Source organism: Coregonus lavaretus (assembly GCF_964263955.1).
Source record: "Coregonus lavaretus genome assembly, chromosome: 22".
Lineage (NCBI taxonomy): Eukaryota > Metazoa > Chordata > Actinopteri > Salmoniformes > Salmonidae > Coregonus > Coregonus lavaretus.
In genome coordinates this window covers 21,281,220-21,300,719 of record NC_140009.1, presented here as the reverse complement: position 1 = coordinate 21,300,719, position 19,500 = coordinate 21,281,220, and the positions used below count along the sequence as shown (strand labels likewise).

The 19,500-nt window shown below is 40.6% G+C and overlaps 1 protein-coding gene and 1 long non-coding RNA gene across 3 annotated transcripts in view; one reads left to right on the top strand and one right to left on the bottom strand.

Annotated features, from left to right (window-relative positions):
* LOC311150289 (semaphorin-3F-like) overlaps nt 1-13,867 on the bottom strand; it is a 48,743-nt gene extending 34,876 nt beyond the window's left edge. Inside the window, exon 1 of the mRNA XM_084187675.1 lies at nt 13,430-13,867. The gene's annotated coding sequence lies outside the window, so the exon portion shown is untranslated. The remainder of the gene's footprint in view (nt 1-13,429) is intronic.
* LOC311150356 overlaps nt 1-19,500 on the top strand; it is a 684,587-nt gene that overhangs the window by 287,649 nt on the left and 377,438 nt on the right. The gene's annotated exons all lie outside the window — the stretch shown is intronic.

Below are 19,500 nucleotides of genomic sequence, written 5' to 3'. Positions count from 1 at the left end.
AGTCTTTCAAGTGACTGGATAGCAGAAGGAGTATGTCATGGAGATGGGTGAAACATTTTCACATCTGACCACTTTTCAACAGAACGGTCATTTCTAGATACAGGGAACATCATAATGGACAATTGAGCACAAGCTGTGCTTATGATGTCACGGATGCTCCTGTGTGGTCAGACGTGGTTGCTTCATAGGCAATGCAATGACCTGTGGTGAAAAGTCCATGGAAATAATGTGGGGTTCACAGCCGTATTCTGGAGTTAGTTCCAAATGACTAACAGTTCACATTAGAAGTCTAGATAGGGGTGGTCCTATCAATGCAAACCACAATTGCGATAAGGAATGCACAGATCCACAGAACAGGACAAACAAAGGAAAGCATCAAAGGATCCCTCAAACGGAACTCAATGTAAAGATGAATGGAATTAAACAAGCTAGTACAGAGTTTTCAAGCAAAGTTTTACATGTTTATTTTGTCTGAGACTCCATTTCGGTCAAAAAAGATTTGTCTCATAAATAAATAAATAAAAAATATGTTTCTTCAACGTTAGTTGATTAAGTGAACCCCCAATGTTGGCGTTGCAACAAAATCCTGGATCCCGTAATCCAACCTGTCATAGGTTTAAGCCGATAGAAGGGTGGCCATGGCTCCTGAAAACATGTCAACATCTAGTTCACACACTACTGTCTGCCCACATCTCACGCTGCAATCAGAGTCATTAAAGTAGTGCAGAAAGAGCTGCATGCTGCACCCTAGAGAAAACATGTTGGGGCCTGAAAACCTGCGACAGCTGATACAACTTTTCACACCATTATTGTCCCATAAAAAAACAGAGACAGGCTATACTTGATGGCTAATCCTCGATCTTAGCATACTGTATTATGATTACGTTAATCACTAACAGTTACACAGTAAATGGATGTTGTAACGGCACAGGAATTCCCCAACATACATTACTTTCCTTGAGGCATGAATGTATTGAATCAGTCATATCAAATGTATTTATATTTGTATTAAGCATTTTCTTTTTAAACAATGGCCTTCACTTTGGTATTACCACAGCTAATAGAGTACTGCACTTGAGTTTATAATTTGCAGCCAGCTCCCTGATTGTGCACACTCTCATCATTCTACGTCTGGGCAACTGTATTTGACCCAGAATGCACTAAGTATACAAACTGTAATTTGACACAGAATGCACTAAATATACAAACTGTAATTTGACCCAGAATGCACAAAGTATACAAACATCGCAGAAGTCCACCATAGGTGAAACGAAGACTAAAGAGGGCAGAAGTTTACCCAGGACTTTGAGGGTTTATTCTCCATAAAGGATGGTGATACATTTCCAAAAGCCAACATTCATAGTAATCCTCCTGCTCTTGGTTTTATCTGTTTCGTATAACAGATAGGTTTATGGAGGTTACTTTTTCCTAGAGGCACATTCCTGGCAGGAAAGCTGTGCATATGGACGGTAAAACATAAAGGCATAAAATTAGTGGGTCATAAGGCTGTTTGAATCCTTCCTGCAGATTTGAAGTGCAGATTAGGAGTTGGTTGAAGTGACAGATTGCATATGCTTTTCTAGGGCACATGGTCACAGGGGAAATGGAAAGAGGTACCCACGAGAGGCTTGTGTATATCACCATGCATACTGCATCTCCAACAGTACAGGGACCATAGAGATAAAACTAGCCATACAAAACTAGTGTTCTATCTCTATGACGGTACCCACTAGCTTGGCCAACAATTAGTCCCTGATGTTGGTCCGAGTGGTCGTCCCCATGCAGCACCTCTCCACACGCGCTGACTGGGGACAGGGCTGTCAACGTGAGAGCTCATTAGCACGGCCTCTTGGAAAGAAAGCTGCGACAGGCTTGGAGGGCGGCCCCAGGAGGGACGGGTCAATGGGGGTCATGTTTCCACATCGTCTGCCGAAAACCTAATAATTATTTACCTAAGCCCAACCCTTGCTGTTAGCGCCATCTCCCCAACACCAGGTGGGTTTCTCTCTCATGTCTTTCTGTCTGTCTCGTTCTCTCTCTATCTCTGGAATGGCAACAGCACATGCCATATGGATCATAGGATAATGAAAGTCAAACAAATACTGTGAAACTTTTTCTAATACAATGCTCTATCACCTATCAGGATCCGTACAACATTACTGTGTGGAGTGACTGACCTGTGCCTCCCTGCCTGTTCTCTCTTGGTCTGTTTTAGTATCAGCACGTGTCAACACCTATTTAATTCTGTGGAGGGTACAGCATGTCTCATCCTCGCTCAGGGGACAAATGCTTGGCCAGTCAGAGGGCCTCCGACTCACAGCAGAAATATTGTCAATGCCTCCACTCCACTTGCGGATGCACCTGTGCCGTAGTCCTGAGACTTTTAATCAATCATGATCACTATTTCTGACGCGTCACGAGAACAGTCTGTTAGGTGAAACATGACACCATGCATCCAAAGCATACATAGCTTATCTTGTTGTAGGGAGTGTCTCCTGTTAATCTAATGTCTCTTTTGTCACTTTTGGCTCCATGTGTTATGACTTCATTGCTAAATCAAGTGCCCAGTGTTCAAGAACCCAATTGTGTGTTTGAGGAGAGGAAAGTGCTTCTATCCTATGGTCTGTCTGGACGGTCCTACAGTGGGTGTGTTGTGGCTCCTCTCCAGTAGCAGCTGTAACCAGGCTCCCTCCACACTGGTCTAGGTTCCAATGTGTAATCCAGGCCAAGTGGTGAACTTTGGAGTTGACCGTTAAGCTCCTGCGCGCCTAAATATCGGATTCAGCACCTCCCTTCAAAGGCTGTTAAGCCCCCGTTGTCTTATCTGCTCCTATTTGAAGTCCTACACTTCCATGACCATGTCTCCTGTAGCTCCACAATAGGCCTGTCAGCAAGCACAAGACTCAGGACAAGTAGTGGGTGAGAGACGGACTGACTGAACTTCAATTTGAAACTAATTTGTTACTTTTCGGGAATAAATAACTACAAACATTTGAATGGATCCAGTTTCCTTCAAAGTGTTACTGCCAGCATAGCCTCAATTTCTAGGCTATTTCACCAGGAAAGTGTCACACTTGGCAAACTCAGTGAATTTAAGGAATGATTTGCCTATATTTTCAACTACAACTAAAAGCTTGGTAGCTGCTGGTGTCAACACAATGGAAGTGTTTCAGAAATACTACATTAGAAAAAAGATGACTGAACATACTAGCTAGCTAGCTAAGTCATAGTCCTTGAAATGTCACCTGTCATTCAGGTGTAACCAGAGCTATATGTGTTAGCTAGCATATACAGTGGCAAGAAAAAGTATGTGAACCCTTTGTATTTACCTGGATTTCTGCATAAATTGGTCATAAAATGTGATCTGATCTTCATCTAAGTCACAACAATAGACAAACACAGTGTGCTTAAACTAATAACACACAAATTATTGTATTTTTCTTGTCTACATTGAATACATCATTTAAACATTCACAGTGTAGGTTGGAAAAAGTATGTGAACCCCTAGGCTAATGACTTCTCCAAATCAATGAGACGAGTCCAATCAATGAGACGAGATTGGAGATGTTGGTTAGAGCTGTCCTGCCCTATAAAAAACACTCACAAAATTTGAGTTTGCTATTCACAAGATGCATTGCCTGATGTGAACCATGCCTCGAACAAAAGAGATCTCAGAAGACCTAAGATTAAGAATTGTTGACTTGCATTAAGCTGGAAAGGGTTATACAAGTATCTCTTAAAGTCTTGATGTTCATCAGTCCACGGTAAGACAAATAGTCTATAAATGGAGAAAGTTCAGCACTGTTGCTACTCTCCCTAGGTGTGGCCATCCTGCAAAGATGACTGCAAGAGGACAGCACAGAATGCTCAATGAGGTTAAGAACAATCCTAGAGTGTCAGCTAAAGACTTACAGAAATCTCTGGAACATGCTAACATCTTTAATAATGTTTACATATCTTGCATTACTCATCTCATATGTATATACTGTATTCTATAATATTCTACTGTATCTTAGTCCATGCCGCTCTGTCATTGCTTGTCCATATATGTATATATTCTTACATTCCATTCCTTACTTAGATTTGTGTGTATTGGGTATATGTTGTGAAATTGTTAGATATTACTTGTTAGATATTACTGCACTGTCGTATCTAGAAGCACAAGCATTTCGCTACACCCACAATAACATCTGCTAAACACGTGTATGTGACAAATAAAATGTGATTTGATTTGACATCTCTGTTGACAAAACACTAAACAAGAATGGTTTTCATGGGAGGACACCACGGAAGAAGCCACTGCTGTCCCAAAAAAACATTGCTGCACGTCTGAAGTTCGCAAAAGAGCACCTGGATGTTCCACAGAACTACTGGCAAAATATTCTGTGGACAGATGAAACTAAAGTTCAGTTGTTTGGAAGGAACACACAACACTATGTGTGGAGAAAAAAAGGCACAGCACACCAATATCAAAACCTCATCCCAACTGTAAAGTATGGTGGCTGTAGCATCATGGTTTGGGGCTGCTTTGTTGCCTCAGGGCCTGGACAGCTTGCTATCATCGACGGGAAAATGAATTCCCAAGTTTATCAAGACATTTTGCAGGAGAATGTAAGGCTATTTGTCCGCCAATTGAAGCTCAACAGAAGTTAGGTGACGCAACAGGACAACGACCCAAAACACAGAAGTAAATCAACAACAGAATGGCTGTTGAAAATACACCTTCTGGAGTGGCCCAGTCAGAGTCCTGACCTCAACCCGCCTTCTGGAGTGGCCCAGTCAGAGTCCGAACCTCAACCCGCCTTCTGGAGTGGCCCAGTCAGAGTCCGAACCTCAACCCGCCTTCTGGAGTGGCCCAGTCAGAGTCCGAACCTCAACCCGCCTTCTGGAGTGGCCCAGTCAGAGTCCGAACCTCAACCCGCCTTCTGGAGTGGCCCAGTCAGAGTCCTGACCTCAACCCGCTTTCTGGAGTGGCCCAGTCAGAGTCCTGACCTCAACCCGATTGAGATGCTGTGGCATGACCTCAAGAGAGCGGTTCACACCAGACATCCCAAGAATATTGCTGAACTGAAACAGTTCTGTAAAGAGGAATGGTCCAAAATTCCTCCGGACCGTTGTGCATGTCTGATCCGCAACTACAGAAAACGTTTGGTTGAGGTTATTGCTGCCAAAGGAGGGTCAACCAGTTATTAAATCCAAGGGTTCACATACTTTTTCCACCCTGCACTGTGAATGTTTACATGGTGTGTTCAATAAAGACATGAAAACGTATAATTGTTTGTGTGTTATTAGTTTAAGCAGACCGTGTTTGTCTATTGTTGTGACCAATTTATGCAGAAATCCATGTAATTAAAAAGGGTTCACATACTTTTTCTTGCCACTGTACTTGTTCCACTTTGCCCAAGCCCCCTCTCTGACAAAGTTATATCCACAAGATTACGGTGTCTGGCTACAGACTACTGGCAGCAACAACAGAAAAGACATTTAGAAGATACATTTGCATCTGCTTTTGTTTGGGTCAACAAAAAATCGAAAGAGCTCCAAAGATAGTCTCAAACAATGTTGGCAAACATTGCTGTTTCCCTGAATCTAGAAGGATGGTGAGGGCCTAGGTGACAACACAGGGATGCCCCCTGCCCTCCCCCTTATGTGATAGCGCAAAAGGGGAGCTTTTGCGTCACCCCACATTTATGCAGTCCATCGAGCCTCCCTTTCCTGTCTCTGTTGGTAATCCAGCCATCCCAGAACTCAATCCCTCAAAGTGGAGGTCATGTGTGCTGTAATGGTCCAAAATGAGCAAGGGAGCATTAGAGAGCTATTTTGCAAAAAAAGAGAAGGAGATCTATGTGCACCCTCCTGTCACATTCCAACACCTGTTTCAAATGGGCTTGCTCTTTTCATTTACACAATAAACACTGGATTCCTTTGCAATTACTTCAACATCTTGCCCTATTATTTATACCCTACAGCTGTTTTCCAGCATTGGATTGGCTTATGACAGAACATAATTTTATTTGTTTTATTTTCTACATGCATGTTTGTTTTTGCCAGACCCAAATCCTGGCTTAACAGGCCTTCAGAAAGGTTGCCATGATTATACAGTGGGGAAAAAAAAGTATTTAGTCAGCCACCAATTGTGCAAGTTCTCCCACTTAAAAAGATGAGAGATGCCTGTAATTTTCATCATAGGTACACGTCAACTATGACAGACAAATTGAGGAAAAAAAATCCAGAAAATCACATTGTAGGATTTTTAATGAATTTAATTGCAAATGATGGTGGAAAATAAGTATTTGGTCACCTACAAACAAGCAAGATTTCTGGCTCTCACAGACCTGTAACTTCTTCTTTAAGAGGCTCCTCTGTCCTCCACTCGTTACCTGTATTAATGGCACCTGTTTGAACTTGTTATCAGTATAAAAGACACCTGTCCACAACCTCAAACAGTCACACTACAAACTCCACTATGGCCAAGACCAAAGAGCTGTCAAAGGACACCAGAAACAAAATTGTAGACCTGCACCAGGCTGGGAAGACTGAATCTGCAATAGGTAAGCAGCTTGGTTTGAATAAATCAACTGTGGGAGCAATTATTTGGAAATGGAAGACATACAAGACCACTGATAATCTCCCTCGATCTGGGGCGCCACGCAAGATCTCACCCCGTGGGGTCAAAATGATCACAAGAACGGTGAGCAAAAATCCCAGAACCACACGGGGGGACCTAGTGAATGACCTGCAGAGAGCTGGGACCAAAGTAACAAAGCCTACCATCAGTAACACACTACGCCGCCAGGGACTCAAATCCTGCAGTGCAGACGTGTCCCCCTGCTTAAGCCAGTACATGTCCAGGCCCATCTGAAGTTTGCTAGAGTGCATTTGGATGATCCAGAAGAGGATTGGGAGAATGTCATATGGTCAGATGAAACCAAAATATAACTTTTTGGTAAAAACTCAACTTGTCGTGTTTGGAGGATAAAGAATGCTGAGTTGCATCCATACCTACTGTGATGCATGGGGGTAGAAACATCATGCTTTGGGGCTGTTTTTCTGTAAAGGGACCAGGACGACTGATCCGTGTAAATGAAAGAATGAATGGGGCCATGTATCGTGAGATTTTGAGTGAAAACCTCCTTCCATCAGCAAGGGCATTGAAGATGAAACGTGGCTGGGTCTTTCAGCATGACAATGATCCCAAACACACCGCCCGGGCAACGAATGAGTGGCTTCGTAAGAAGCATTTCAAGGTCCTGGAGTGGCCTAGCCAGTCTCCAGATCTCAACCCCATAGAAAATCTTTGGAGGGAGTTGAAAGTCTGTGTTGCCCAGCGACAGCCCCAAAACATCACTGCTCTAGAGGAGATCTGCTTGGAGGAATGGGCCAAAATACCAGCAACAGTGTGTGAAAACCTTGTGAAGACTTACAGAAAACGTTTGACCTGTGTCATTGCCAACAAAGGGTATATAACAAAGTATTGAGAAACTTTTGTTATTGACCAAATACTTATTTTCCACCATAATTTGCAAATAAATTCATAAGAAATCCTACAATGTGATTTTCTGGATTTCTTTTTCTCATTTTGTCTGTCATAGTTGACGTGTACCTATGAGGAAAATTACAGGCCTCTCTCATCTTTTTAAGTGGGAGAACTTGCACAATTGGTGGCTGACTAAATACTTTTTTTCCCCACTGTATATAGATTTCACACACATTACAGTCAAGTACAGTCAAGGCTGCACTGCACATCCAGAATTCTATGTTCAGTAGAACATTCTTTATTAAAATCAGAACATAGAAAATGTAACACTGAACTCTAAAACAACAGTACATAGTATCCAAGTCCACAAGAGCTTGAGTCTATGGGCCAAGAGACCAGTGAACAAGTGAGCCAATCAAAGTGAGGCGCAGAGACACCAGACATGATGAATGGCTCTCTAGATTTACACAGTCGCTGGCTACATCTTCACTCAGTAGGATGATTGAAGAATGGTGCATTGGGTTCCCAGAATTTACTTCAGTTTGAGTACAGTGGATACAGAGGCCTAGCACCAGGCCCTCCATGCCTATACTCCATGCCTGTCTGAAAAAGACTGTCTCTACCTCTGGCAGGGTGCCAAGAATCTTCAGAATGGAGGCTTAATAGCCTGCTGGTTGACAGCTGCATGGATTAGCTCCCCTTGCCTGCTGTCATTGACGCCCCCTGTATTGTGCCTTTCCCTGTAAAAGCGGCACCAGATTTAGGAAGGATGGTAAGGGAGGGGAGAGGGAGGGGGATAACATTCTAAAGTCAAGTCAGGTGCTTCTGCTTTTGAAGTCTTGGTGACAGGCACAAGTGCTTTGTGGCTGGCAGTATACAATATTTATATAGTATAAATAGTATATAATCAGTCTGATACTATCTCTCACTGTCAGTGGGCTGACATTGATAATAAAAGAGAACTCTGCCCCTTCCTCACCACTGAATGTTTTGTTTTACCCCATATGTAACTCTGTGTTGTTGTTTTTATCGCACTGCTTTGCTTTATCTTGGCCAGGTCGCAGTTGTAAATGAGAACTTGTTCTCAACTGGCTTACCTGGTTAAATAAAGGTTAAATAAAAATAAAAATAAAAAGAGACCTACTTGTCTTTTTCATGGAGTGCCACATTGTCTTTGATGTTGTGAGGTAAAATTCAAGGGTACAAAAAGAGTGCTGTCTGGAGTAATGCAAAGAACATGCCAGCTTCTGCAATTCTCTTCCTGCATCATACAGCCTAGAACATCTAGTTGTGTTAAGTCACAAGATAATTGGGGGGAAAAGAAACCACAGGACAAAAAGGACAAAAACATTTGAGAAATGATTTAGCAATGGCACTGCTCATAAAAATAAATATGGCACCAACAGTAGTGGGCCTATGTATTTTAAGTCTGCCACATTTACTGGTATCCCCAATAATCACTCTCTTCCCCACTTCCCCCTCCTCTTGACCTCTAGGGCCCAGGCTGGCCCTCATTTGACCCCAGCAAAACTCACTGAGGCTGTCATGACAACCGTCTCAAGAGACCAGTTGTATTTGTGGTGAGTTGGAGCCTGGCAACCACTTGAATGTACCAAATCCTTGATGACAAATGTAAGGCAGGGAGAGTGTCAGAGAAAGTGATGATGAACCATATCCAGGTCCTTATCTGAACATATATCTACATGACACCAGCTTTGTGGTTGGCTTCTGATGCACTGTGGATCACTTCCAGTTATTATCCTACATCAAATGTCAAGATAGAACATTTAAAGGTAGACTCAGCTAAATGATGTTGCCACAAGCAGCACCGCAGATATTGAGATGCGAGAGATGCAAGACCTCGCTCTCACACAGTCACACACAGTTTCTGCGCGCATGCACGGGTTTGCTTCACACTATTCACAGCGTGGTAGCCAGGGCACCAAAACAGCGAAGAAGTTGAGTCTCGCGCTTCAATGCTCTTAGTTGTTGTGGAAAATGACCCACTATGCTGTTTACTTTCTGTATCTATGTCATATCGTTGAGTCTACCTTCAATTAATGTACTTAGTTGCAAATCTGCTACATAGAGAGGCATAACATATTATAAGCCTTATACATGTATAGGGCCTTATAAAATCTGTTTTCTTTTTTGCTTGATTCCGTTTTGTTTTTCCCAAGTTCTTTTTTCACCGTTGAGTTTTTCCAGGTTCCCGTTTTCCCATTTTTTTCAGGTTTTCACTCTCAAAAATACACCTTCTAAGTCGACAACAATGCCTAAACCACATCAGGAGACCACTTTTGAGGTCTGGGAAATGTTTTAGAAATTAGATTTTTGGGTGTAGTTACGCTTTAATTCCAGTGTGCACCTAGCAAGAGGCTGGATGGTAGAGTTTGCTAAACAAATACCCACTGGATAATCATGATATCATTCTGCCAGGTAAGCATAGTACTTAACATTTAATTGAGAAGGTTTTTGAGAAAGCCTTTCCATCTACCAGAAGACTTTCATTAGCATCATCGCTAACGGCTGCTCAAAGTGGTAGACTCGCAACCACCGCACATACACAGACGGGGAATTATCGCTGCCTCTTCAGAAAGTTGCAAGAAATATGAATCACTGATGCATTCGGTTCATGCCTTATGATAAACTTGGGCTAATTAATTAATTTTCAATACATTTAGTTGATTGCCTACTAATAAGTTCAATACATTTTTTATTAGTGTTGAATTCCTTTTTAATGAATGGATTCCGTGATTCCGTCCGCGTTCTACGCATCGCAGATTTTATAGGGTCCTACTTATAATAAGACATTATAAAGGCTTATACGTGGTTATAACAAGTAATACAGCATTATACCTCTCTGCTTTATGTAAAGTGTTACTAACCATAATAACAACTTCCTTACATGCAACACAAAGTGATTTACATACAAAAATGAAAAAATTAGTTTTGCCAAGGTTTGCAAAGTAGAGATTAATATTGAACCTACCAATTTTTTATCCCTGCAATAAAGCTTGTGAATGCTGAGATTCCCCCTAAACTGAAATGTTTTAATTTTAAAGCATAATGCCAAAAATATACATCAGGTGCCTCTGTAAATTAAAATATATTACTACTATTTATTGCAAGATGTCAGACAGATTGCTTTTCTCTTTCTTTCTCCTTACACTCTCACCTGTCTATCTAATCCACAGGGATTCTTGGAGATGTTATGGCAATCTCTTTTGAAGAGCTAAGATAAACACTAAGATAAAAGTTCAAGGTAAAACTGTCAAATAAAAATAGAGATATTTTGCACATCCTTAGGAGTTGGACAAACATGACTTAGGAGCTGGCCATAAACATAGTATCAATGAAAATTGTCGCTCACAACGTCTCAACCAACCTTTGCCATGCGACTGTGCCAGGACTCAACGATAAGTCAAAGTTGGATAGGTGGTTTTGCTAAATGAAATGAACCTACACTGGAGTATGAGAGCTTACACATAGCCTGTTTCTATTTCAAACAGAAGGGGAGATAAAGTTTTAGGAAACAGAATGGCTTTGAGTCAAGCAAGGCTCAACATGAGAGATTGGAGTATAGACTATACAGACAGACTGGCTAAAGAAAAGTAAAAGTTTGCTGTTCAGATAAGAGGAAAATATTCATAGAAGTGCATATTAACAATAGAGATTTATGATCATACATAATGCTGGCTCTGAAAATAATGCATTTTAAAAGCTGCAGAGAGCCATTTCATAATCCTACACTCGATTTATTTAATACCCCTTTGCACTCCCATAATCTTTTCACTTCAAACTTAAATTCCATAATTCATACTACATTCCAATACACCTAATGTATGATTTCTTTCATGTTTCCAAACTTTCAAACCCGATAGCTAAATCTCAAGCATTTACCTAACCTTACCATGTTTACAACTTTCTGAGGGCAAAGAAAATGCAAGAATAACGCAGAATCCAACTTGTACCCGGGATGTTGAGAAATAGAATGGAATATTCACAATTATTCATTTACACAATGATTCAAATTGGAACCAATAGTGTGATAAAAATGTCAAGTTAATTCCACAAATAGGGGCAAAAACTAACAACTGCCAGCATTAAGACATGTGCAGTGTTAAAGCACCTGTCAAGACTACATAATGAGGTCTCATAGACATTCAGAATCCATAGGAGCTGCATTTGAAGCTAATGTCTGACTATACTACTAAAACGAGACATGAACATTTGCTGCATTGTCAGATGTCGAATATGAGAGGAATTTATTTTTGTGAAACAACCATGGCAATATAAAAGTGCACAGCTTTGAGTATTTCTTCCCACATGAATAGATTGTGCCATTTTACTGCTGTAGAAATACACAAAATTCACAGAGTTAATATGGTTACTGTGTTGTTAATGGTATGTTTGTAGCGGTAGCTACAACATAAATGTTGGTAAACGTCCATTTCAGGGCCATAATCTGCATTTTAACCATGGATTGCACATGTGTGAGCAATTAAAGCTATCATTACTTTATTTTTCCCCGTTTTCTGCCACACATTTAAAATGCAAAACCATTACATGACTTCACTAAAATGATAGATGTCCAACCGTGGCTGTAAAGGGCGAAAACCACTGAGAGCTTTTTCATGTTTTTCCCTCATGTATTTGTCGAGGCCCTCACACCTAGCACAAAGCTAGAACACTGTTTGACACACTAAAATAGAAGGAGCAGTCCATAAAGTGTAGAGGATTTTTTAGCTGTAAATTCATTAAGATGTATTATTTTCTTGTTTTTCTTGTCAGAAATTACAGTGTCAATGTAGTGTTTTTTTTCAGCTTCATGTCATTTATTCATAAGGTACTGGTGTAGACTTACCAGTGTCATAGGGGATAGTGTGTAGGTAGGGGACAATTTGCAGCATGACCACAGGTTACAGGACCACACAACTTTTGAAGAACTAGTAGGCCTACACTGAACAAATACCCTATTTATCTCTTAGATTAAACACAACATAAACAACACTATCAGACGGGCCCTATACTAATAATAGTCTAGCTAAGAGGATAATAATATGTTCTGACATTATTTGAGCATGGGCAGATAGCCTATGTCACAAAAAGTGTTGTGCTTTTAACTTAAAATGCATTATGCATAGCACTTCTGCCAGGGAGGCAGAGTATTAATTATACATAGGCCCACTAAGAGGGGAACATATAATGTGCATTTTGAAACCTCATCTCTGGTCCTCAAAAAGTTTTCTCATGAGTTTGTTTAACGAAAATAAGAACTCATCACTCAGGTGGATGTGTGCGTGCCATGTGAGGAGTGAATTCATAGCCTAGTTTACTACCAGAATTATCAATCAGATCAGTAAAGCTAAAATGATATGATAGAAAACCTAATAAATGCCCCATCATCAGGAAAGTAGGCATATTTGCAAATGTGGGGACTGAGGAAACGTCAGAGCATGTGTTTTCATTTGCCATAATTTGATCATGTTGAGGGAGGCTGATGGGGAAAAACCTAACGTTGAACACCATCTTTGAAAGCTTAGTAATGCCTTTATAACCTATTTATAATGGTTTTATTGATGCTTCATAAGTCATTCGTAAGCAAATACATGCTATATGGATGGTAAGGGTTTTCCCACAATTGTCAAAGCAGTACACGTAGGTTTACACCTTTTTTATAACAACATTTCTGTAGTATGACTTACAAATGATTTCTGACGCATGAAGATTTGATGAGTTATACCTATAAAGCTTTATAAGTATAGAGTAGCCTGTGCTTTTCTTTAGTTTCTTTCCAACTCGCTCGCTCTAACTGCGACTGAAGATGTCAAAGGCCAATATGGACTACAAAGGGGTTGAAAGAAAAGTAACTAGACTAGTTTTCAAGACAAGAATGGGACTTTATCCGTGACAAAAGGTGCTCTAAACAGAAATTAATAACAAACTCACTTGCAATGCAGGTATGCTCAGTAGGCGTCGTCGATAGACAGTAGATGTCACATTCCGTGGCGTTGTTTAGCCTTTCCGAAAATGATAACGTTTGAAATCTGCCTCCAAACTAATAGTAGAAAATGTGTATCACTGTAGGCAATGTAAACGTGTAATACTGCTTCACGTAGACCCACTGCTTGGTTAAGGTTTCGCAAGTTGTCAAAAAGTTTGCGTCATGCAAAGAGAGTACTTTTCCTCAAATTACATGCAATGGAAATTACGTGATGCTTTAGAAATCTCTCACGTTTTCATTTAAGTCATCGTCCTCTGAAAACTCCGGAATGACAAATCCAGGCATAGACAAATCCAGGAAATATTAGAACTTAAAATAGTAAAATAGTCTGGCAGGTGTTAGGCTATATGTGCTTGTTCTTCCTCCACCGATCTCTGAGCTCTACTGTTAAAGCTGCTTGTCCCATTCTTGCTACCTCTCAAGCCAACCGTGTCACAGTTAATTAACTACCTCAATGCCAGTCAGAGTGAAACTGAAGAACTGGCACTTTTTTTCCTCTTGCAAGACCGATGTGAGATGCTCTTTCTGTCCTGTTTTTATTTGCATTTCAGAACTGAGCTATATTGAACAATTTTTTTAAATCAAATCTGTACAAGCGGGGTAATCAGAAAAGACAACTTAATCCAGATATTTCTAAATGTGAATTGCTGCCTTATAGTAATAAGCAGACTTTTAAATTGACCACATGATGTACATGATAATTGTAATGTTAATAGGCCTAACAAACAATTGAAATAGGTAGCCTACCAGTTCCCTACGGTAAAAAAATAATAATGTACGTTTAGCAAACACTCCTAACTAATTCACAGGGTCTCTCGTCTACATCAAGTCTGTTGTCCCTTCTTAAGGAGTTTAGATGGATTTGACAATGAGGGAGAAAGGGAGGAGTGAGAGAGGCCCCTGAGTTCATGCTGTGCAATTCAAGAAAGATGTTGCTGCTGTCATTGTTCATTTGACACTTTAGGGCACTTTAGGGCACTGGGAAAAAGCCAGTGTCTGGGAATTCCAGAGATTCCTGCATGGCAGTCCAGCTTGGTGGCATACAACCAGTATCGCTCTGCTCCGCTGGAGTCTCCATAAAACGGGAGAGGAGAGACAGGGCAACCATGAGGGGGGGGATAAGACGGGCATTCACACACTGCAAAGCCATCCGTCCCCTGCCTGTGTACTCCCAAAACAAATCAGCGGTCTCCATTGCTCATTGTGCAAAATTGTACTGTAGCTAACCTTAAACACTATGAAGCAAGATCTTAGTGAAAAATATTGCTTAGTGAGTAACTGAAAGGCAATGACAAATGGGGGGTCCTTTGATGTCATCTGTGTTTATCTACTACACTCTTAGAAGAAAAGGCCTCCTGTAGCTCAGTTGGTAGAGTATGGCACTTGCAATGCCAGGGTTGTGGGTTCGATTACCACGGGGGGCCAGTATGAAAAATCGATGCACTCACTAACTGTAAGTCGCTCTGGATAAGAGTGTCTGCTAAATGACAAAAAAAAAAAGTGCTATCTAGAACCTAAAAGGGTTATTTGGCTGTCCCCATAGGTGAACCCTTTGTAGAACCCTTCTTGGTACTAGGTATAACCCTTTTGGTTCCAAGTAGAACCCTTTTGGGTTCCATGTAAAACCCATTCCACAGCCAAAGAACCCTTTTGGAACCCTTTTTTCTAAAAGTGTTTGACAAAAAGGAAAGACGATTCATCATCATTGTGACCAAGGGTGTCATTTCTTGTTCCACCTAGGCACGGTTGGGCTACGCCACAGCCTTCCACATCCGCTCCACACACTACAGTTCTGGGAAGTAATGTCCATTGGGAACTAAGCTTTCCTTTTTGAGGAAGTGTCTTATCCATTACAGGATACAGTTCCAAATCGGTAGTGAACACCACATACTATGTAGTACTGGCTTAACTATTTACACTTGTTTTAACGTTTTCCAGCAAACACTCACCTATCAAAATCTTAATGCATTTTGTTCTGAGTCAGTGTACCCCTGAAAGTGTAGGGATAGAAATATAGCCACATCTTAGGGGAGATCATCCTGATGTTTCATAGAACAATAGCTACAGTATGACTAATGATGGGGCTGTGACTTTGTGTGATCCTTATGTCAACTGGCCCAAAGGAAATGTATTATTTGTGGCTACCACCTGCCTTTATTCATTTTGGGATGACAGAGAATGATAGAGAATTTTACTTCAATTGAACATTAATGACAGCTAAACTCTCCCCCTTTACTAAGCTACATGCGGCTGATATATCAGGTTATTGGGTTTTGTTAAGATTGAGTGTTTTTAAATGATATATTATCATGAATTATAAACCAGTCTAGCCCTGGTTGTCCTTAGGGTGAAAAACAGAAGCTGTGGAAATGTCACATAATGAATAATTATGCATAGAACTGGCAAATCTGATGTTCTTTTAAATATTATATTATAAAAAGAACTGCATAAAGGAACTCATACTGTAGATATTACAAAGAAACAAATGCAAATTATTTGTATAATGTTGTTAATTGATAAAAAATAAAGAATTCCTAAGTCATCATATAAGTCATTCATTGGCTGGGGTGAATCCAGTACCTTTGGTTGGTCGACTCTAGAGTAACTGACATTCAGGGTGTGTGTGACAGAGTTTCCTGAGCTGGAAATGAACAATATCCCTTACGAGATGTAAAACAGGAAACACAGAGTTGACATCCCACTTCTGTGCGTGGGTGTTCTCTCACAAACTCATCCCCATCATAACTTGCTGCCTCCATACCGAAATTATCACCACCTGTTTTTGAACCAAACTTCTATGTGCTTTGGCCAAAACACTCAAGTATCTCTTGTTCTATGTATTGTGGACATAACATACACTGTTGTTGTTGTCCTCCACAGATCTTACATTCTCTGAGTTTGAATAATCAGTGTTGTGAAAGGAGATACACATGTTTTCATGTTCAGTATGCCAACATGCATTCTAAATTCACATTCAATCCTAGGATATGGTGTAAACACTACCTCACGGAAAAGCTACATGCATATCCATAGGTGTTAGCTAATGGTCCAATGTGGCCAGAAAAACAGTATTTTGTGACAAACAGGTGTCCTACCTGGAAGCCACCTAACCTCTGAGCAAGCATTAATTATGCAAAAACATTTCTGAAATAAAACAACAGAGACAAGCTGTGTTTTGCGTGACACAAATCCTAATTGGCTCTAACTATAATGTTCTGCATAAATTAGCCATGCCCCCACTGGGCTGGGACTCCAAGCTGTTTTCATAAATGTGCTCCCAACAGGATCCCTTTAATTGTCGAGAACAAAATACTACACAATACATTTTTTGCAGTAGAATCGCCATAACAGAGTCCTACTGTTTGCAGCAGCTCCAAAGCATACTAATGATAGTACTCAGGCTGCAGAGATGGAATGGAGAGTCTAGGATATCTGTCCAATGAAACAATAAATATTTCACTCCTTACAGTACGTAAGTGCAGGAAGCTGCAGAAAAAAGTATGATTCTGGTAATGCTTTAACTCATTAATGATGTATGCCCTTTTCATTTGGCACAGATCATTCTCCAAGATAGCTCTTGAAAAGTAATGAGACAGAGAAGCCCAAATTAATCTGGATTACTGTAATGGTTTATATCATGTTTACTGACATCTCAATAGTCTATCAGGGATGGAAAAGTTTTCAAAGCAGCTACAGTTTAAAAATGTATTTGGAAAATCTGGTTATGCATGGCATAATTCAAAAGTTCCTTTTTGGGAGAAAACATGAATTACATTTAGACATGGATGAAGGTAGTTAACCTGTAGCTGTTCATCTTACCACAATGGATTTTATTTAGCCAACTCAAAAGACGCCAGTGTGGTTTCTTTGAACGTAAACAACATATCACCCTGTGTGTGTGTGGGGGGGGGGGTGTTGGAAGGTTGGATCAAGCCATTCATCTGGTTTGCATAACTCTGTCATATCCAAGGAGATGGTGATAATTACCCAGCTACGCACCATTCTGCTCTCTACTAGAATATGCGTGTGTGTGGTTGTGTGTTGGTGGGGGAGGGGTTGTCTGTCTTTGTGGATTTGTGTGCATATGTATTTGTGAGTCAATGACTGTGGATGTATGGCTATGTGTAGTTCTGCTGTGTGAAATCACAGGCAATAGTATTGCTGTTTACAAAAGCATGTTTAGTGCCAAAATGGGACAATTCCAGTGCTAGCTCAGGTCCAATGGTGGACATGTAAATCCACCCAAGGGATACATCTTCAATGTAGGACAAACTGTCCCTCTGTGTTCACTGTTGTCAAGCACAGCACAGTTCATTTTTATTTTCTATGAGATATGTTTCAAAGTCACAAGAGTGTTGCATCTCTCTTTTGACTGCTAAGTGTGTTCAACGGGTGTGTTTAATGTGTTCACTCTTTGCTGAGGGACTTTAATCATACTCTGAGCAATTATACTTTATACAGCCCGCCAGCAGGAGACAGAGAAATGGGTGAACTCATGCAAGTTATCATCCGTCTCCCCCCAGGCTGCTCCATTCAAATGTCATGGCATCAAAGTGGTGGAAAGTCCTGGGCTGTCAGACGGCATCAGGAGCTTGTCAAGCCCTCCGGTGGGACAACCCCATCCAGTGAAATGGAAACCAGCTCTCTGTTCATGTTCTCTGTTCAGATACAGCGTCTTCTCTCTCAAAGATAGTGGGAGCGGCACCATCACAGAGGAATCACTCATGGGAAACTACAGACAATTTCTCTGAACTAAATCTTTTGAATATGTATTTTGCAATCATTATAGGAATTCATATCAGACATGAATCCCTTCATAGTTTGTAGTTACCTGGAAAAACAGGAAAAAACTCAGAACAATCTTGAAGCGTTTAGTTTGAAGATTGGGTATAAATGTGTCCCCCTTAGGCTGGGTTTGGCTTGGAGGGCTTTGATATTCAGAATAACCTGTCGGGGATTAAGCATGACCTTTGAACCCATAATCCCCAACAGCAAAACACAGAGTTGGGAAAGGACTACAACTGTCAAAACTGCAGTCACCAGGTCATGCAGTATGCTTCTGAGCTGTGACAGAAGTATAACAGAACCACATTATCCAAAGGGTAAACTTATCCAAAGGGTACACTTATGATTGTATACACAAACATACCCACCAATTAAATGTTAGCTTGCAAAATCAAAGTATTTGAACATGATCCTTTTGGAGTAGTCCAGCTGATGGGTGAAATAATTGTTCTGGTGACTATTAAACACTCTGAATCCATTGTATGATACAAGTATCAAACTTGGTACACTAATACTAGATACCTTAAGGAACATTTTAAAGATTGGAGACAGTCTGGGAAGCCTGTCAGTCAACCAGGGGTACTCTGCTCCGGTCAGAGAGCAGTGCCAAAGTTCACATATTTATTAAGGACTTGTGGTTTGACACGGTAAAGTTGGATTTGTGTGTGGTTCTGCAACAAAGGAGAGACATTCTAAGCAGGTTGCATAACATAAAAGGTAAAGGTGATAAGGATGAATCTCTTAAACCAATATATCTCAAAAAAGGAAAATAAGGAAATTACATGATATCTTAATGTTATGACTTAACAAAAATATACATGGAAAACAAACATACTCTTAACTTGGACGCACACAACTGGAAAGAAACTGAAGAATGGCTTGACAGGATTTAAATACAAACTAAAGTGAATGAGCCTATCAGGGCAGTCCTGATCATTAGTGACAAGTGTGTGGCTTCTCAGTAGCTTGCTGCTTCACTCTGAAGGCTTTAGTACAGCCGCCAACCAGCTGCATGGGGCCGTATTGGACACGATTCACATTGCCATATCCCCATAAATAATCGGTATATACAGCCCAATGATGGCTTAAAATGTTTGAGGGGGTCTGGAAAACACAATGAAATGGCCCAAAATGACATATATATGTATCCTTAAAAATGTGAGTAGAAAAGTGGTAAAAACACGTGCCAACTTACTTTTTTATGTACATGTTTTCATGGCTAGTTCCAATA